The sequence below is a fragment of the Ahaetulla prasina genome, chromosome 5, assembly GCF_028640845.1.
Source record: "Ahaetulla prasina isolate Xishuangbanna chromosome 5, ASM2864084v1, whole genome shotgun sequence".
NCBI classification, from domain to species: domain Eukaryota; kingdom Metazoa; phylum Chordata; class Lepidosauria; order Squamata; family Colubridae; genus Ahaetulla; species Ahaetulla prasina.
The window spans coordinates 50368643-50389087 of record NC_080543.1 but is presented as its reverse complement, the minus strand read 5'-3'; the positions used below and the strand labels follow the sequence as shown (position 1 = coordinate 50389087).

Sequence of the window (20445 nt, the reverse complement as noted above, 5' to 3'; positions counted from 1 at the left end):
ATCAGAGTGTACATTACAGTGGTGGTATTCATCTAGTTACATCCGGTTCAGATGAACCAGTAGTGGTGGCTGCAGGAGGCTCCTCCCACCCACCCAGATGTCATCATGTCCCATTTTTGATGCTATCCACATGCACAGAAGGCTCTGCGCATGCGCGGAGGTGGTGTGCATGCTCACATTTGCGAACTGGTAACGAAGGTAAGTGAATACCACCCTGGTCCATTACCCTATCTTTCTTCAGTTAATTGAACATCTTAAGACTTCCTCATCTTCATTGAGGATGTGCTTGGTTTTTCACATATATTTTGATTTTAAGGTCAAGATGTATTCCACTATATGCATCAACCCTTTTCTCATTCCTAGAAAGTCTCGACTATCTAGTCAAACTCAAGAATATATGAATGTGTTCCAAGAAAAAACATAAACTACATTAAAAAAAGGACAAATAATTTATATTATAACTCAGATCTTTTCTCAAATATATCAGAGAACAATAAAAATTATATGAAATAGTGCTGAAAAATATTCAGATCCTACAAATTTTTACATTGTTACCTGCAAGTAAAGCAGCAATTAACAGAAAGTGCCTGCTAATCCACTTTAAATTCTTAGACCATATGCAAAGGGATCAGAATTGTATTCTCCTCCTATCAGTATTGGGATTCCTTATGCACAGATAGCAGATGACATCTCAATCTATGTGAACCCTATTTTCATTACATATATGCCACATACACATATGGATGTTTTAGTTTGATGAAAATGGTTTCAAAAATTTGGTGGAGATTTTCCTCAATGGACAAACACCGTACATACAGCCTATGCTCTTAGATCATCCACAGAGTGATTAGATTACTTAAAGAGAAAATAGAAAAAGGAAAAGGAAATGTATTTGTAGGGTTAAACCATAATATTTTATTTCAGCAAAACATTAAAATAAGAGATCAGCAGATTCAATAAAGATAGTCATTGTCCTGTTTTTATAGCATTTATAGAAGCAAAGCTTTGTTTATTGCCAAATTGCAAATAGCATGAACATTCCAGGCAAGCCCAAACTAACAATCAGAAAATACTTATGAAAAATAGAGAACACATCATATTTTAACTGTTTCTTAAAACACGCTTCCTATTTCAACTTTTTCTACTGGGCCCAGCAACTTCATTTTTGGCTTTGTACTCGATCACTGTTTTGCTAATAGCTCCCTCATATGTCAAAAGCCACAAATGATTAGTGCCTTATATTTTTATTTTTATTTATTTATTTTGACACAATAGTATATATAAGCATAACCATGAAATAACTATACAATATATAAGCATATATATATATAGCATAAGTATGTAATAACTATATTAATTGGATATAATGAAAGGAAACATTAGGACAGGAACGGTAGGCACGCTTGTGCTCTTATGCACGCCTCTTACAGACTTCTTAGGAAAGGGGTGAGGTCAACAGTTTTTGGTTAAAGCTTTGGGGATTTGGGGAAGAGACCACAGAGTCTGGTAGTGTATTCCAAGTATTAACAACTCTGTTACTGAAGTCATATTTTCTGCGATCAAGATTGGAGCGGTTAACATTAAGCTTAAATCTATTGTGTGCCCGTGTATTGTTGCAATTGAAGCTGAAGTAGTCTTCAACAGGAAGGACATTGTAATAGATGATTCTATGAGTTAAACTCAGGTCATGTCAAAGGCAGCAGAGTTCTAAGTTTTCTAAACCTGAAAAGTCTGTTTCAGAAATTCAGAAATGCTTCTGAAATATTATTTCAAAAGCATTTGGATGCTTTATACTAAAAATAATCCCTCAAAAACTCTGATATATTTCTTCATTTAAAACAAGCATATTTATGAAAATGTTCTTTTATATTTTTTTAAAAAACCCATCAAAATGTACTTTAAAGAAAAATAATTGATTTTTCTTCAAATACAAATGTACATGTTATAATTATAATATACAGAAGCGTGCTCCTTTGTTTGTGAATGTAAATATTTCAGATAATGTTCCTAAAACATTTCCAACATTATTATAAATATACCTAAAACAAGGCGTCATTCTTTCTCAAATACTAAGATGTTTAATTATAGAGCAAAATATTAGCTTCTTTTATAACATTGTAAATAAAATAGTCATTTCAATATCAGTAAAACTTCATCCAGGTAGTCCTTGACTTATGACTATTTGTTTAATGACCAAATCTAGGACAATGGTGGAAACCACCACTTGCACTTATGATTGATGCAGTGGCCTCATGGTCACATGATCAAATTTGGGGTTGCAGGTTCCCGGAGCTGTGATCACAATTGTTCACCTTTCCAGGGTGTTTTCAACAAGCAAGGACAATGTGGAAGCCAGATTAATTTAACCACTACATAATTTACTTAATGACCATGGCAAAAAAGTTATAAAATGAAATATGACTCACTTAACAATCATATTACTTAACAATGGAAATTCCAGTCTGAATTATGGTCATAAGTCAATTACTATCTGTAGTATTTTTTCTACATTTACTACACAGTGCTTGGATAGATTAAAAAGATGATGAAATCTTTGAAGATTCAAGTGTGCTCCAAGGAAAGCTAGAAGGTTGTACAGTTAACTCCTGGGTGTAACTCTAAACCATACAACCTACTACCTCAACCCGGATGCACACAGCTTGTAATGTCTTCTGATCTTCTCTTTTGGAAAAGTTTTTTCATAGATTGTCATGTTTAACATGAGTGTAGAAAGATCACTGAACATTTGGCATCTGCCCTATTGACTGCATTTACTTTTGCACAATGAGATAAATTATGAGGTTGTAATAATTCAAATAAATCATATTAAACACATACATTTTAAATGCTTTTGCAGAACAATAAACCTTACGGCCACTTTACATTCCAGCCACAAAATATTTTTGCCACATATTTTTCATAATGCACTTAAATGCATATATCATTGGTCTGGTGTGTAGAAAATCTCAGATTTCATCTGTTGAATCAGATATATTCTTTCAAATATAATGATAAGGCAACAGTTGATCTAAAAGATCTCGGTTCAATTTTTTTCAGTCATAATAAATCTGATAAATATATAGGAATGTATATATCCACTGTATACAGTGGATATAAAAAGTTTACATATCCCTGTTAAAATGCCAAGTTTTTGAAATATAAAGAAATCAGACCAAGATAAAGCACTTCAGATTTTTTTCCACATTAAATATAACATATACAATTCAATTGAAAAACAAACAAACCTTTTAGGGGGAGAAATAACAATTTAAAAAGTACAATAACATGGTTGCATAAGTATGCATACCCTCCTATAAGTAAGGATGTGGCTGTGTTCAGAATTTTTATATTGAAACTGTCATAAATAGTAGCCAGTACATACTTGCCATTAATTAAAGTAACTCTGATCAAGGCCATATAAAATTCAGCTGTTGTAGTAGGATTGTCTGACATTTACTCAGTTGCTTCTTACATTAAAAGCCATGGTCTGTCAAGACCTTACAAAGCATCAAAGGGATCTCATTGTTGAAAACTATCAGTCAGATGAGGGGTAGAAAAAAAAATTGGCATTGGATATACTATGGAACACAGTGAAGACAGTCATCCACAAGTTGAAAAAATATGACAGCAGTAATATTATCAAGAATTGCATTCCCCTCTAAAATTGATGAAAAAACAAGAAAAAAGCTGATGAAAAAACAAAAACATGGGCAGATCGTCCATGATGATGTCCGGGATGGTGGGCGGAGTCTCCTGCTGCTTTTACTACCGGTTCAGGAACTTTTACCAGGCCGAATCAGGAGCAACCCACCACTGGCTGGCAAGATGGAAGTCTTTTCTTACAAACGAAAATATAGAAACCTACATCAAGTCTGATAAAAGCATTTGGGAAAATTTGTTATGGTCTGATGAGACCAAGGTTGGACTTTTTGGGCATAATTCCAAAAAGTATGTTCGATACAAAAACAACATTGTGGATTGCCAAAAGTACTCCATACCCTTTTTAACATTGTAGTGGCAGTGTTATACTTTTTGGCTGCTTTTCTGCAGTTTAGTCAAGATAGAGCGAATTATGAACATTTCCAAATGTCAGTCATGTTTTGCACAAAATGTTCAGACCTCTGCTAAAATGCTGAAGATGAAGAGGAATTTGACCTTTCAACATGACACAGCATATCTCCAAATCAACAAACAATGGCTTTAGAAAATCAAATTTTGGAATGGTCCAGCCCAAACCTGAATCCAATTGAAAATCTGTGGAATGACCTGAAGAGGGTTGTGCACAGGAGATGTCCTTGCAATCTTACACATTTTGGAAGGAAGAATGATCAAAGATTCCCAAGCTTTTACCCCAAAAGATTGAATGCTGTCATAAAATCAAAAAGTACTTCAACAAAATATTAATTTATGGGTGTGCACACTTATGTAACCACTGTCAAGCTTCGAAAGACATCTTGCTGTTGCCACTACTATCACATTTCAGCTTGCCAACGAACTATGGGGGAGGGAGCAGGAGATAGAACATGGGCCAGACATCAAGATGTTGGAGTGAGAATCAAGGACATTTTGGCAGGTGTTTACAAAAGATTTTCCCACAACAATATTCGAAGACTGAGTTAATTGTGACCTGAGTTAATTGGGAGGGTGGAAGAATGTAAACTTTAACTATGGGGATTAGCACAGAAAGATCTAGATCTGGTTTTGCCTTCAAAAGTGCTGAAGTGATGTACTCAATAAAGGTTTTGTATGAAGACTATTGGATCACCTTGGATTCATCAGTCGGAACCTTGACAACCATATTACTGTAAGTTTTTTATTTTTACATTTCCTCCCTGAAAGATTTCAGTTTATTTTCCATTGAATTATATAGCTTATATATTCTATTAAAGGTAGGGAAAAAAGCTTATCTTGGTCTGATTTTTTTTTTACATCTCAAAAACCTGGTATTTTGATATCCACTATATGAAGGGCGTGTGGGTGTGGGTGTGGGTGTGCATGTGTGTAAATGTCTAACCAATTGGGAGACCAATTCTGTAATGTAAACCCATTCCGTAATGTTCAATAGCTCCCAATTTGCCCTTGGGCTAAAATAAATTATCTTTTTTTGACTACAGAGCTTAGTGTATAAGGAGTTTGGCCAAATTTTGTCTCCACAAGTCAGATATTAATATTTATTTATTTGTCATATTTCTATACTGCTCAGATTGTTCATCTCCAGACACTCTACAATATTAGCACATTTTATGATTCTAAATGTACATGTAGTCCTTGACTTTATAACTACAATTGAGCCCAAAATTTCTGTTGCTAAGTGAGAAAATTGTTACGTGAACTTTGCTACATTTTATGACCTTTGTTGCCACAGTCATTAAGTGAATCTTTGCAGTTGTTAAATTAGTAACACCACTGTTATATGACTATGGCTTCCCCATTAACTTTACTTGTCAGGTCACAAAAGTTGATCACATGACATCAGGACACTGCAACCATCATGAGTCAGATGCCAAGCGACTGAATTTTGATCAAGTGACTATGGGGATGCTACAATGGTCGTGTGAAAAACAGGCATAAGTCACTTTTTCCAGTGGCATTGTAACTTCAAATGGTCATTAAATGAACTGTTGTATGTTGAGAACTACCTGTACAATAGATGCATAAACTTCTGCCAGAAATGCCTCTAGGTATTTTTATGTTCCCACCTACATCTATTTATCTTTTTCTCTCTTTATTCCTCCACCAGCATCATTTACAAGAGTATAAATCCCAATGGGATGCAATCATTTGCAGTTATTATATTTTATAATCCACAGACTTGTAGTCCTATACAATTTTTATTGCTAACTGTGGAATGGCCAATTTTGTAATCCCAAGTTACTACATTTCTAAATCTACAAAGTACTATATGTACTAAGAAAGCCAACTTCATTTTTTTATTATTATTATTTGTTTATTGGTTGTAATCATTTTAAAAATAATTTCAAAGCATTTTCCCAATATGTATGTATATATGTATGTATGTATGTATGTATCTATGTATGTACGTACTGTATGCAAAAACATTGACTGCTTGAAAATAGCTGCCTAGAAATCAGTAATGATGTGTGATACAACCTTCTTTGTACATTTCTGTTAAATCACCAGACTGACACTGACCCGTAGAAACGAGCTTGTGCAAAGTATTTCATCACAAGATCGGATCTACGGGTTTATGTCAATTGGCACTTATGGAAATAAATTTGAAAAAACAATTGCTAAGCATTTATGAGGTGAAGCAAATCTCAATTTCATATTTGAAAAATGATATAAAACATAAGATGATTACAATTATGCATGTTTTAAATATTGAAAAACCACTCAAAAAGTATATTTATCCAACAGATCTATGACAAAATCATTTGCAGAAAACTAAGAATAAATTTTGGCTAGTGAAATACTGATACAGTAGTTCCTTGGTACTCGACTGCTTCAAAATGTGGTACTCAATGCATTTTGGTGCAAAAATGTTATCCTGGTACTCGATGTTTGGTATTTGATGTGCTGTGATAGGAAAAGGAGGATGGCCAAGGGGAACAGACAAGAAGTCAGCCCTGCCAGAAAGGTCACTGAAAAAAGAAGAGAGGGGCCACAAAGGGTCAACAGAAAGTCGGCCATGCTGGAAAGGTTACTGACATAGGAAAAGGAACAGACAGGAAGCTCTTCCCAACCAGAACAAAGAGCCATGTGGTAAGTCACATGTTTTGTTTGGCACTCATTTTAGTGCTCATCGCTCCTCTCAAAACCAATTAATAATGACTACTGAGGTACCACTGTAGCTTACATTTCATAATTCAAAAATAAAAATGTGATGCAAATTTACCAGTAAGAATGAAAAATCAAACTCTCAATCCAAAAAAAGCAAACAAATATCTAGCCTCTCTGATTAGCTTCTTAAACTCAGAGAACAAAACAGATTTATTAAATCAGCATTCAGATAGTAGCAACAAATGTAAATCAGTTTGTTGTGCATTCTATTAAAAAAATCATATTAAGAGGATAGCAGATCATGAGAGAAAGTGAAGTGATCCACCTACGTATCCCCATATAATGTCTTCCATTAGAAGAAAAAGATGGACATGCCTCATGATCGGGGTGAAATGCTCCTGATTCAGACAGGATCACCTGATCTGGTACCGATGGCAGCGATGGGCTGGAGAACAGGTAGCAAAAATCCCTGCCCCCACCCCCTGCCCCTGCTGAGCAGCACCATCATCAGAAGTGTGTTTTTTTTTACTTTTAAAAGCATTTTTTCTTCAGCCGAAAAAATGCTTTTAAAAAAAAGCTTTTAAAAGGCTCCTCTGGTGATCCCAGCTGAGTTGCCTGATCACCGGAACCTTTAGAAAACATGTTTTCTACAAGCTCTTTGGCTGAAGAAGTTGTTAAAACAATCCTTTTAAGAGGTTCTGGCGATCAGGCAACTTCAGCTGGGATCGTCAGAGGAGCCTTTTAAAAAATTTTTTTTCCTCTGGCGATCCCAGATGAGTTGCCTGATCATCACAGGCTTTTAAAACCATATTTTTACAACCTCTTACAACAGCCCCCCCCATGCCCACCCAACTGTCTGTCCCCACTTGCCTAATTGCTGCTTCTTTCAGGCTCGTTAAGCCTTGCTTTGCTTCGGCTGCTACAATCAGTTGCATCAGCTAGCAACTGAATCTGCCTGCCTGCAATCCATCTCCTTGGTGAGCAACTCAAAGCCAATCTTTGCTGGCTGAGGAACTCTGGGAGTTGAAGTCCACAAACCTTAAGGTTGGACACCCCTGATCTAAAAAATATAAATAAAATAAAATAATAAAATAAAATATTTGTGCAGCTTTCTGAGATTTGGTGTGTTTCTGTAGTGTTTCACTCTAACTACACAAACACACAAAATCTCATAAAGCTGTATGTGTCATTTTGTGTGTGTGTGTGTGAGTGTGTGTGAGTCAGTTGTGTTGTGTTGTGTGTATGTAAAGTGTGAAAGTTGGTTTTTGAGCTTTTTGTGGCTGTGTGAGGTTCCTGCTTGTTGCAGGGGCCATTTTGGGTGAGGTGCAGATTTTATTTATTTATTTATTTATTTTTCAAATTTATATACCGCCCTATCTCCCTAAGGACTCAGGGCGGTTCACAGGCAGTTAAAATACATATAAATACAGATTTAAAAAAAACAATTAAAAAACTTATTCTATTGCCCCAAATTTAAAATAGTATAAATAATAAAAAACCCTTAAAACCCATAACTTTAAAATCTAATCCAGTCCCGCGCAGATAAATAAGTGTGTTTTAAGCTCATATAAAGGTCTGGAGGTCCAGAAGTTGGCGAAGTCCTGGAGGGAGTTCATTCCAGAGGGTGGGAGCCCCCACAGAGAAGGCCCTTCCCCTGGGTGTCGCCAGACGGCACTGCCTAGCTGACGGCACCCTGAGGAGTCCCTCTCTGTGAGAGCGCACGGGTCGGTGAGAGGTATTTGGTAGCAGTAGGCGGTCCCGTAAGATGTTTTACATTGCGTGTGAATCAGTTGTGTTGTGTTGTGTGTTGTGTGTGTGTAAAGTGTGAAAGTTGGTTTTTGAGCTTTTTGTGGCTGTGTGAGGTTCCTGCTTGTTGCAGGGGCCGTTTTGGGTGAGGTGCAGATGTTTTACATTGTGTGTGAGTCAATTGTGTTGTGTTGTGTTGTGCGTGTGTAAAGTGTGAAAGTTGGTTTTTGGTACCTCTTATTGTTTTGTATACTTTGTTTATTATTTTTATTATTTATTGTTATTGGCCACGCCCACCCAGCCATCTGACCACCAAGCCATGCCCACCCATTAAGGCATGCTCACAGAACCGCTAGGGAAAATTTTTAGATTTTACTCCTGCTCATGATCCATATTGGGCCCCCAAAGTGCAATGAGCCCCAGTATCGGTAGGTACATTATGTTTCTTTTAATAGATTGTACTCTAAAGTCAAAGACTGAAAGACACTCCCTGATTTATTAAACTTGATCAATAAAAAAATCTTCGTTGTTTGTCACTTTCATTATCATAGACTTTGCTTTAGAAATATTAATTCTTTTATTCCAAAATATTGTTAAGTCTTCCTAAAATGTTTTTCCAAACAAACCTATGGTAAAACATTATAATGTTATCATATTTCATTCCTAGAATGGAATACATATACTATCCGGTAAATATAAATAGGACTCTCGACTCAAAAAAGATTACTACAGAGAAAGTCATTGCAATACACATTATTTGTGACATTATTTCACATACTTGAAATAAGGAATTCAATTTGGTTCTCATCACTGATAAATCTCACTTTCATATAATCCAAAATATTTAAATAAAATTTTAGGGTAAGGTAAGCTTAGACACTGTACTCATATTATTAGTTAAAAGTTTGCATTGAAACATTACTTAAATAGCATGTATGAGACTATATAAAGATACATTTAATATTTTATTACCTTATTTAGTTCTTATATGATCAAATTCTTCATCTGTTTTTTCCATTTATTTTTCACAACACTATAATAGAATTAAGAAATACAGCATGAAAACAGTTCTGTATTAAGAGGCCTTTAAAAATTATATCACAGGATCATGTCATTCTCCCCTGAGGCATCTCCTGAACTCTTTGGCAGGATATGCTTAACTATTTTTTCAATAATTAAAAGAAAAGAAATAATATACCTCTAAATATTTTTAAAATATTTAAATATATATTAAATATACATTTAAATATTTTTAAATGGACAAAACAGAAATATATGCTATTTAGCAATGAGACTAATGCTGCAAACCTATGTAAATGCTTGATGACCCTGCTAAATATTGTAGCCTAAACTATGATAACTTTTACTATAATTATCATTTTACAAAAACTTCCTGTTTATGAAATATTCATATCTTTCACTAAAACAATTGGCACCCCCCATGAAAAGGGAAAATGATTTTTTTCTATTGCTATTCCTATTGTTTTTGTGAATGGTCATTTAATGAGCAGTAGCTAAACAAGGATATTTTTTGTTCCCTTTTGGTTTTTTTTAAAAAAAATCCTGGTGACTGCAGCTTTCTTGGCAAGCTTTCAGTAGTGGTTTGCTATTGCCTGCTTCCTAGAGCTGAGAAAGAATAAACTGGCCCAAAGTCACCCAAGTGATTTCATGCCTTAGGCAGCACTAGAACTATCAGTCTCCCAATTTCTAGCCTGTTGCCTTAACTATTACCTGTATTTTAATCTCAATATAAAGAGATAGACTGATGCACCAAGCTACCGCATTTTTCCGAGTATAAGACGCACCTTAGTGTTTGGGGAGGAAAATAAGAAAAAAAGCTGATTGGCAGGTGGATAGGCCTCCTGGAATACCCCCAATCAGCTGTTCCCAGAAGTGAATTTTAGCAACAGGTTCCTTGGTTGTGAATTCTGTGCCTTGCTTTTTTTTGCTTTTTTTCTTCCTCTGAAACTTCTGAAACTCTGTTTCAGAAAAAACTTTTATTTCTGCCTCTGAAAGCCTCTGAAACAGAGCTTCAGAAAAAAAGCCTCTGAAGCTCTGTTTGGGGGCTTCTTTTCTGAAGCTTCATTTCTGATGCTTTTTTCAGCCTCTGAAACCTCCGTTTGAGAAGCTGGGTGGGGCTACATTCAGAGTATAAGATGCACCCAGATTTTCACCCTCTTTTTTGGGGGAAAAAGGTGTGTCTTATACTCTGAAAAATACAGTACTTAATAATTTAGCTAAAATACCAGTTAAGGGTTTATGTTTGTGAAATGTGAATAATGTTTCACTTGGCAGTAACTGTGAGCACTTTTCAATCAACAGACAAAAATAGTTCGCCATAATAGAATAAATTCCATATTGAGAGCACACAATGAATTATTAGAAATATTAACTGTTTATGTGATCTGTATGCCTGTAGAGAATATAACTCTTATATTTTTATCAATAATGTTTAATTGAAAATATTTTTTTCGTACTGAGACATAGTTGTTACTTTTTGACAGAGAAATACAAAATAAAAAGAGTCATAATAAGGCATATAACAATACTGCATATTGATCTGAATTCTTTTTGCATTCTGTCTTCAAGTGAAAATTAATTTTGATTAGAAATACTCAAATCACACAGCAACAAACATTTATAAAGAGCTGGTTTTTTACACTGGCATTACAGTTTAATACCATAAGTACATCTACATGGCTTCCTGAAAAAATAAATGTGCACATTTTCCCTTACTAACACAAACCCAGAAATAGGCACTGTTACCAACCTGAAATCCACTTACTACCTATATCAACTTCTAAGTATATGGTTTATGATGCTAAATAATTTGTAATGCTATTATACAGAAAAAAGACTTCTTAGAAGTGCCAGAAGAATCAGCATTTTGTTTTAGGCACTGACTAGAAAGCTGAGTTATTCTAGCAATTTCATGGAGCTTGACCCACTCGGTTTAAGGGAAAAAGTTGCATTCCTTAGCAGCCACATCTATATAATTAATGTCATACTAATAATCAAAGTTTAACTGAATAGGAAATTGACAAGGGATATCTGCATTACTTCCTCATTTAATTAAGATTAAATGTAGTCCAGAGTTAATAATAATATTCTTGAGTCTTCATTTTTATTTTTGCATTTTCAGCAGTATTCTGACATGAATTAAAAAGCCCTTAAAAGCAATGCAACTAGTTATGCAATCAGAATTAAAAAGAAAAAGAAAAGCATTGAAATAAAACTGCTAGATATCTGTTTGGGAGAAAAAGCCATCACAACACATTTTCATTCAAATCACACGACAGAAACCGTTTTTTTCATTTTACTGGACTATGTCTGAAGTACCCTAACCATGACTTAATTATTTTTGTGAACTACTGCAGTAACTTCATTGCCAAAGTCAGGATAGATATCTCCCTGGGTATTGATTCAGGCTTAAAACCATAAGGTCTGCTGTATTTTTGCTATTTCTCTGAGAATTCTAGTCAGACAGAACAACACCCAAGAAATTCTTGTGATAACTCTCTGTGAAGAACTAGAAGCAAGACAAACCAGCCCCCGTATAAAAATAACAACAGAAGCATTGTGCTGATTTCATAAATGTGGATTGCAAAACTTGCCAAAGGAAAGGGGCAAAAGGCAGAATGCCAGCTGAATACACAGTGCTTATAATGAACGCATGCTCAGGGAGTGCTGTTGCCGGGTTTGCGCTTGTCAAAGGCCTGTTCAGCAAAAGTCAAGATACTTGTATTTTTCAACAATCAGAATTGGAGGTTTAAACTTTCCTTCCGGCAAAACACAAATAATACATGCAGATATAGACACCTTCATCTTCTCTGGAATGGGAAATCCTTGGTGGAGGGAGGGAGGAAGGGAGGAAGAAGGGAGGGAGGTTGTGCTTTAAGGATCACTTGCAGAATTTATTTGAAGTAGGATACAAAGATTTACCATTTTCTGACACATTCAAGAAAAAGGCAATAGGCGAAAAACTCAGGAAGGTCTTTTTTAAAAAAAGTTACGTTGCATAATTGCAAAATATCATTGGTAAAAGTCACATCCTTTTATCCAAATATTGAGTGCATTCTCAAAAATCATTCTGTGAAGGCAGCTATTGTCTACTTTATATCCAAAGTTCAATCCATTCTTCATACCGCCAGCTAAAAAAAATGCATCACTACTGAGAGTTAGGAGTCATGGTAACCTGTACCTGGCCAGCTGCCCACCTTTTCTGTCCACTAGCCAGAGGCAGAATTATGCTGTGTAAATGTAACAATGCCTGGGGAGTGGAGCGTCCCAAAGTGAATCTGATCCTTGCTCATTCTTTCATTTGCTCCTTGGCAGATATAGGTGGATCTGGCTGGGACAGGGGAAAGAGAGGGAAAGAAATAGGGCAGCTTCTAAATAGAGCAGTTAAAATATTTGTACACTTGCATACTTTAGAACTTGTCTCGACTGAGTTACATTCTTAAAGACTTGAAGTAGTTTTTATTGTGCATATTTAATGTTTAAAACAGTGCTTATTTTGTTTTTATAAATAAAAAAACTTTCCCAACATGTCCAAATCTTAATATATATTAGATATTTTCCAATGGTTCCCCTACATCTTCCTGTTACTTTTATAAGTGTATGTCTATATCCAGGTACAAATTATAGACAAAGGCAGCTGTACCACAGGTAAACTAGAGAACTCGATGTTCCTTCATTAAAGAAAGATACTTATGCCAAGAAAGATACTTATGCTTCCTTAAGTTCAGATGACTTTATCTTGGTGTGTTTTATAATTCCTAACCACATTCAAGGAGTACATTTACAAAATGATTGAAAATAATGTCTTCCTTCATTCACAATTTTTAAATTGCTAATATTTAAAAATAAATTTAAAGTTTTTAAAAAAGATACAGGAGCTAGTTGTTCCCATCATGATAGCACAATGCTTCCTCCTCCTCTTCCTCCTCCCCCTTCCCCTCCATTTGAAGGCAGAATGGACTGTGCAGCAAACCCTAGTAACATTATCTGATCTGCAGTATATTTCTCCCCAATTATTCCAGACTCTAAGGTAAGCTTAATAACTTTTTATAAATAAAATTAATAATATGCATAAAGCAGACATCTCTCTGAACAATACAAGAATTCTATATGGATAAAACTGCAGCTTGCAGAACAAAGGTTGGGCAAATGTAGGTCCCCATTACTGTCTGCTCTGCTGCATTCTGGGCTAGCTGAAGTTTCCAGGTGGTCTTCAAGGGCATCCTTATGTACAGCGCATTGCAGTAATATAAATGGGAGATGATCAAGATATGAATGACCACAAGCACCTACCGCTTCATACTTTGCCTTTTGATCTGGGGTATTTTACTTTTTTTAAAAAACTTTTCAGGAATCATATCTCCATCTGATCACAACTTTCTTGGTCGACTTCTTTTTAATGCATTCACTCTTTCTTCTTATATTTGTTTTGCAAATTAATTGGTCTCTATGTCCAAACTACCTTAATGTGCTATCTTTTTTATTCCATTCCATTGACATTCATTCATAGCAAGTTTATTCTTGATCTTATTTTTGCTTTTATAACCTACATCTTAAAGATCACATTCCATTGCTTTCAAACTCCTTTTATATTACACTTAACACTCATTGGTATTCAGAAAAATGTATAGAAGCACGCTTTTACAAATGTTTGTAAAACTGTTCCATCAGTTTTTGCTCTTTTTCACAAAAATAGCCTGGAACACATTACATAAAATACACTAGTTTTGTACAACATATTTATATCTTAAGTTTTATTCATTCAAGATTTATTTCCTTAGTAGACATTTGTAGATGTATGTATGTGCTGGTTTTTTTGCCAGCCATGTAAAATACTGCATGGAATCCTTAATTATACTTTTTCTGTCAGTCACAACTTTGATAATCTTTGATATGTTAATTACAGGTTTATGCTCCTAATTGCAACATGTTATTAATATCAGTTGCAGATCATTTAGATTTCATGCAGCAATATGGCTTTACCTATATCCAAAAGTGCACTCATACTGATAACCCGAACCAAAATGCCTTGAACATCATTGCAAGTATACTCATAGATTTAGCCATAAAATATTAGAAAATGAACACATCTTTGTCAATGCTGAACACATCAATGATGAACCATTCACTAATCATTCGATTTATCTTTTTATATATTTCGTTTCTATCATATACTACTCTTTTCCCATGACTCATTCAATGTTCAACTCAGATTTTATGTAGAACTTTATTTTACACTTTCTGTAAATTAACAAACATAAAGTAGTAAAGGATATGATTACTAAGACCAGATGAATTCGGTTGAGCATAATATGGCTTATTTATACCTTTAAGACTTATTCTTTTTTAATTAGCCTTTAAATGGAGATCGTATTTTGTTTTCTACTTATTCGGTTTCAGCTAGCTTTGCCAGAGGTCTATTCATTATTGAAGCTTATAACCCAAATTTCTTTTCAGATGTCTGTCTTGTTTTAGTTTCATTTTAAAGGCTACTTTTATATAACTGACTTATTTTCTTGTTCTTATTTTAAAGTGTTTTTTTTTACTTTTTTTAAAAAGTTAGTGGTCTAGTTTATAAATCTACAAGTATGTGGGCTAATGATTTGTTTTGTGAAGATTGATAATGATAAATATACAATAAACTTTTTCACACATATTATATATTTCTTAGTGGTGTGCTGAAAAGCACACTATGGCTTTCCCAGCATAAAAGTCCTGTATCTTCAAAACTTAACTTATTGTCATATTTCACATATTTTAAGTGATAATTCTGCTCTGCATTGTGATAAGTATACTTAATAAAGTAACAACTATGTGTTATTTATATTAATTCTTATTTCCTTTCTTTTTGTGTAGGGGAAAAATAACCACATTCTTTTAATCATAAGTAATTACTGCAGCATTCATACATAATTTAAAGAAATTGTATAGCCACAATTTAAGCAAACCACACCCATAGTTTGACATTTCTCCAGTTATATCATTTACACTTGTGGTCTTACCATTTCTTATATTTTTAATAACTTCCTTTACATTATTTTTTTTTGAAAGCTACCTTTAAGCCATTTTTTTCAATCCCACTGTTGAACATATTATTCCCATAAAGATCTATAAATCATCTTTCTGACTTAAAAATTATTTTTCAGAAACAGAAAGAATTATTTCCTCATTTCATTTGCATGCCAAATTATTTAATTGTGAATAATTTTTAATTTTTATTAATGGCTAGAGGTATTTTCAACCTTCTTTATCCATTTTTGAATAAAATTGTACAATATTTTGAATTATTGAGAAACCCCTTTTTAGAAGAGATGTATATTGTACATGTTCAATATATAACAACTTAAAATTTGGCATGTTTGGAAAAATATGGGGTTTCATGCTCTAATAATAACAAATGTGTGTGTACGTGCATATATAGATATATAGATAGATGATAGATAGACAGATCATATGTCAATATATTTTGAATTTACAAAAGACAATATCAAGTAAAGTTGGGATATCGTTGCAATTAGGAGTGAGAATTATTGCTTGCTCATTTATGAATTTTCTTATATGTTTGATTTTTGTGTATGGAAAACTGTTCTATTTTATTATATTCTACATTATTTTATGTTTGAACAAGGATTAATCAAAACTATCTGGTAAAAAAATGTTTATTTCACAGGTATATTTTGCAGTGTATATATGATAATGTACTATTTTCTGCCTTCTTACGTTTTGCAGGATTCCTGTCTAACAGTATTTCTTATCTATACTTTTTTACTACATACCATGTTAATCCGTAATACCACCTATTTTCCTGGCACCATGTAACAATTATTTACACTCTTATTTTGATCTATCATTACCTCTTGTACAAAGAAATAATTAACAGATGAGCCCAACAACAGAAATTAACTTCAAAGCCCTTTACTTGCAGAAATCTGCAACACCGTCAATTTCAGTTTCAACTTCAACCATTACAGTTATTGTCTCTGGTCCATTCAGGATCAAATATCTTTGATTGATTCTTAATAATAGAATTTTCCTTAAAATAATAACTAAGGTCTTTCCATATAATTACATTTCACTAGATCTCTCTTGTAGATATATCTACAGCATTTGCTGCTCAAAAGTTCTATCTCTGTTTTTCATTGGAAAGAAAAGTTATTTGCAAGTATTGGGATACACTAAAATCAATGATTAAATAGTATAAATTATATTACTCAGATGGCTTGCTTATATTTTTCAGTTGGCCTGTTTATTCAAGTTTGACTTCCTACTACTAATGAGAAGACAAAGTTGATGAACCTTATGATCAATTTCAATTTGAAATTAAGAAAACATGCAATCGAAGTAGGTGTGCTGTTTTGGTTCAAGACAAGACTGCCAAAATTGGATATAATAAGGAGGAGAATATAGGTTGATTACTCAGCCTAAAAATTGACATTATGCAGGAAAATGACTTAACAAATTTCTGCTACCTACAGCAATTTCTTCATTACAAAATATTATTGTGAGTTCTGTTGTATAATATAACAAATAAATCTAGAGTTATCACTTGACACATAAATAACCAGGTTCAAATTACCATATTTTGCACACTGCTGGGAAAGGTAGAAAGAAAGGGGAAAAGGATTGATTTGATTACAGCACTTATGAGTTTACTATTGGAACAAAAAAAAGTTTTGGACAGATCATCCTGGAAAATTGTGTGACTACTAAGAGGTGACACTGGCTTAAGTTAATCAATGAAAATAATAAACCAAATTATATCTTAGAATAATTTCCCCATTGTTCCATTCTGAATGTGCTGCTTTATTTTTTTCTATTTTTTTCTGCTTTATGATTATTCTAATTCTTCTTTGTATTTCTCATGTGTCCTTTTCCCATTTCAGTAACTACTCAACACATATTAAAAATTTCAATTTAAAGAGTGTCAAAAAGCATAGTTCAGTGATCCGAGGCACTGATATTCTTTTTAGAGTACTACTACCATTATAGGAACTCTAAATATATTCTTTCTTCTTTACATTCCACTGGTTTATGCAACACACAGAACAGAAATCTCTTTCCCCTTTGCCTGTGTTCTTGGATATGAATAATAATCATGCTTTTCTAGATAGAACACAAAAATCTTATTAAATCACTTTCATTCTCGAATGGGAAAGAATGTGGGATCTAAGTATTGCTGGACAATAACTCATAGCATCTCTCATCACTGTTCATGCTATCTGGATTTGCAGCTGTCCATGTTGGTGCTTGCTCATGATAACAGCAAATCTGATCTATAATGTTTAAAAATGTCTCTGGCATTTTTCTTCAGGAAAGAGCAATGAGGTGTTGATAGCCTCTAGTTTAAGAAGGACTACAGAAAAGTCCTTCTTAAAGGAGGACTACAGAAAAGAAAATGTTTAGCAGAGAAAACATCTGAAAGTATCTTCTGAATTATAGCTTTATCAAATGTTTACTTCTTCAAAATAGCTTTAAATAACATAAAATCCAACTAAATTGAGGGGTTGCATTAATTTTCCTGTAAGAAAAGTTTTTGTTTTTGTTGTTGGTAGGGTTTCTTCAGTTCATTGTTGAAAAGAGAAAAATATACTTAAATATCCAACTTGTATTTCAGTGGTCACTAACTGTCTGCAGATCAAAATTATTAATTAATTGATTGTAGTGAATGAAATGTTCACTATTTAGTGAAATGGAAATATTCTATTTCTATTTTAGGAAATAGATTTGATATATCTTATCAATAAAATATACATTTCTGATTTTTCAGTACTTGCAAAAGCAATAAAGAATAAAAGCAATAAAGAAGAAACTGGAGAATAATAATTATGCCAGTCTAATATTTCGAGATACCATAAACAAACAAGGCTGCAAAAGAATGGAGAAATGTGTAATGCCACTTACTATCAACATTGATACCATCACAACGCTAAGATAAATTTAAGAGGACAAGACCAAAAAATGTTTTTCAAAGCTGGCTCAAAGGGAGAGGCAAAAAATTGAAGCATTTTTCATAGTCGGATTTTTAAAAACATTTAATCTACACAGAGATTTTGATATAAAGAATACTTTTTACACTTTTGCAGATTCTTTTGATCTTAAATACATTACAGGAAATTATGGAATACCATGAATGGACCCTTTGCAGCCTCAGTGACTGACCAAGATATTTTTTTCCTTTTTTTTAAAGCAGTGCAAAGTGTAATCAAATAATTTTTAAATAAACTTTTAAATTATACTTAAAACATCAACTTATTTTCATCTTTTTATACCTTTAAGATGCTTTTTTAAAAAACAAAACTGTGTGTTTTGTTCTACTTTTTAACAAGTCCCTTTGACTGAGCCGCAGTGGTCTTCCCTTAGTGAAAGAGACTCAACCCTCTGAATAGAAATGATTTTGACCAATGCTGAGGGATATGGAAAAGTTTTTCAGTACATTATTCAGATTCAAAAAGACTATTTCAGACATCTTAAAGTTTGTTCTGACCATGAAATATATGGTTTCATTCTTAGAATGAAACAAGGATAGCAACCTGACCATTGCATTTAACCTGTTTTGTGAGTTATGATTTTGAAGCTCCACCTTCCCCCGCCAAACCTTTTAGAGGCTAATCCATGGTGCCGCAGAGACTGATTTTATCCTTATTATTATTGATCTGGACTGGATACCAATAGCAATAGCACTTATACTTCATATTGCTTTACAGCCCTCTCTAAGCATTTTACTTCTAAGCAAATTGCACCCAACAATCTGAGTTTTATCAATTTTACCAATATATGATTTTACCAATATTGGAAGGCTGAATCAACTTCGAGCTGGACAGGATCAAACTCCTGGCAGTGGGCAAAGTTAGCCTGTGATACTGCATTTTAACCACTGCACCACCACGGCTCTGGATTGGTGATGGAGGAATGAGGGTTTTACGGGAAAGCAGTAATTACACTTGCACCACCACAACACTGCTTCAGCACTGCTAATTTACCTGATAACATTGCTGATTTTGTTTTAAAATTTGCTGTGAGACGGAATTTTTGCAGGTGGATAGGGAATTTCACTTCTGTTATCCTGCCTTATTTTAAAGATAGCTAATGCAAAGGGGTGGCACAAACTAGCTTGCCTTTTACACAAAAGTTGCTAATGCCGCTGAAGTTATATATAAAAACAAAGGCTGCGTTTTAATGGGATATGTTTTTCATACAATTAAGAAGAAGCATTTGCTCTCTTTTTTGTTTTGCTTTGTTGTGCTTTTGTTCAACAGCCAACAGACACCCTTATGTGCAAGCATAAACATCAGTTGCTTTGCTACAGAAAATTGGCAAACAATGAAAATAAAACCCCAAAACAGTAAGTAAAAGTTATGGCACATTCGTTGAGGCTGGATTAGCTTTCTCATTGTCCTGTACCTTGCTGATTATATAAGCAACATGCTACACATTTAAAGACATCGTAAATACTTCTTTCTGTTCAGAGTGGAACGTTTTATATACAATATATAAAACATGCTTATCTAAACAAATGTCAGTTGATAAGAACAGAATTATATATTCACTGATTCCTATAGGGATTTATTATAATTTATAAGCATTGTAAAACCTATGGCCTTGATTATATTTTATGGAAATTGGTAGGTGGATTGTTTTCAGAATCAACAATGGAATTCAAATGTTTTATACAGCTGAACTCTCAAAATTGTATGAAATGTATTCTAGTGGAACAAAGAATATTGAAGCTCTATTGAGTGTTGTTACAAAGCTGCCAATTCAAAACATTTTGAGCGGGCTGCTTTAGTATTAACTCAAAAATGATTTCCCATTTCATTCACACCCCATTTTTCCCTTCCTTGGAAGCTTCCCATGTCCTGGGCATATATGGCTATGTGGGAAGTTTGTGAACTGCCTTATTTCCTACCCTTTCAAGGCAGTGAAAAGCACATGAAGTTA

The 20445-nt window shown here is 33.9% G+C and overlaps 1 protein-coding gene across 3 annotated transcripts in view; it reads right to left on the bottom strand.

Moving 5' to 3' along the window:
- CXADR (CXADR Ig-like cell adhesion molecule) overlaps positions 1–20445 on the bottom strand; it is a 365654-nt gene that overhangs the window by 226164 nt on the left and 119045 nt on the right. For all 3 annotated transcript variants that reach the window (XM_058186358.1, XM_058186359.1, XM_058186357.1), the window contains one exon: positions 9460–9520. The gene's annotated coding sequence lies outside the window, so the exon portion shown is untranslated. The remainder of the gene's footprint in view (positions 1–9459; positions 9521–20445) is intronic.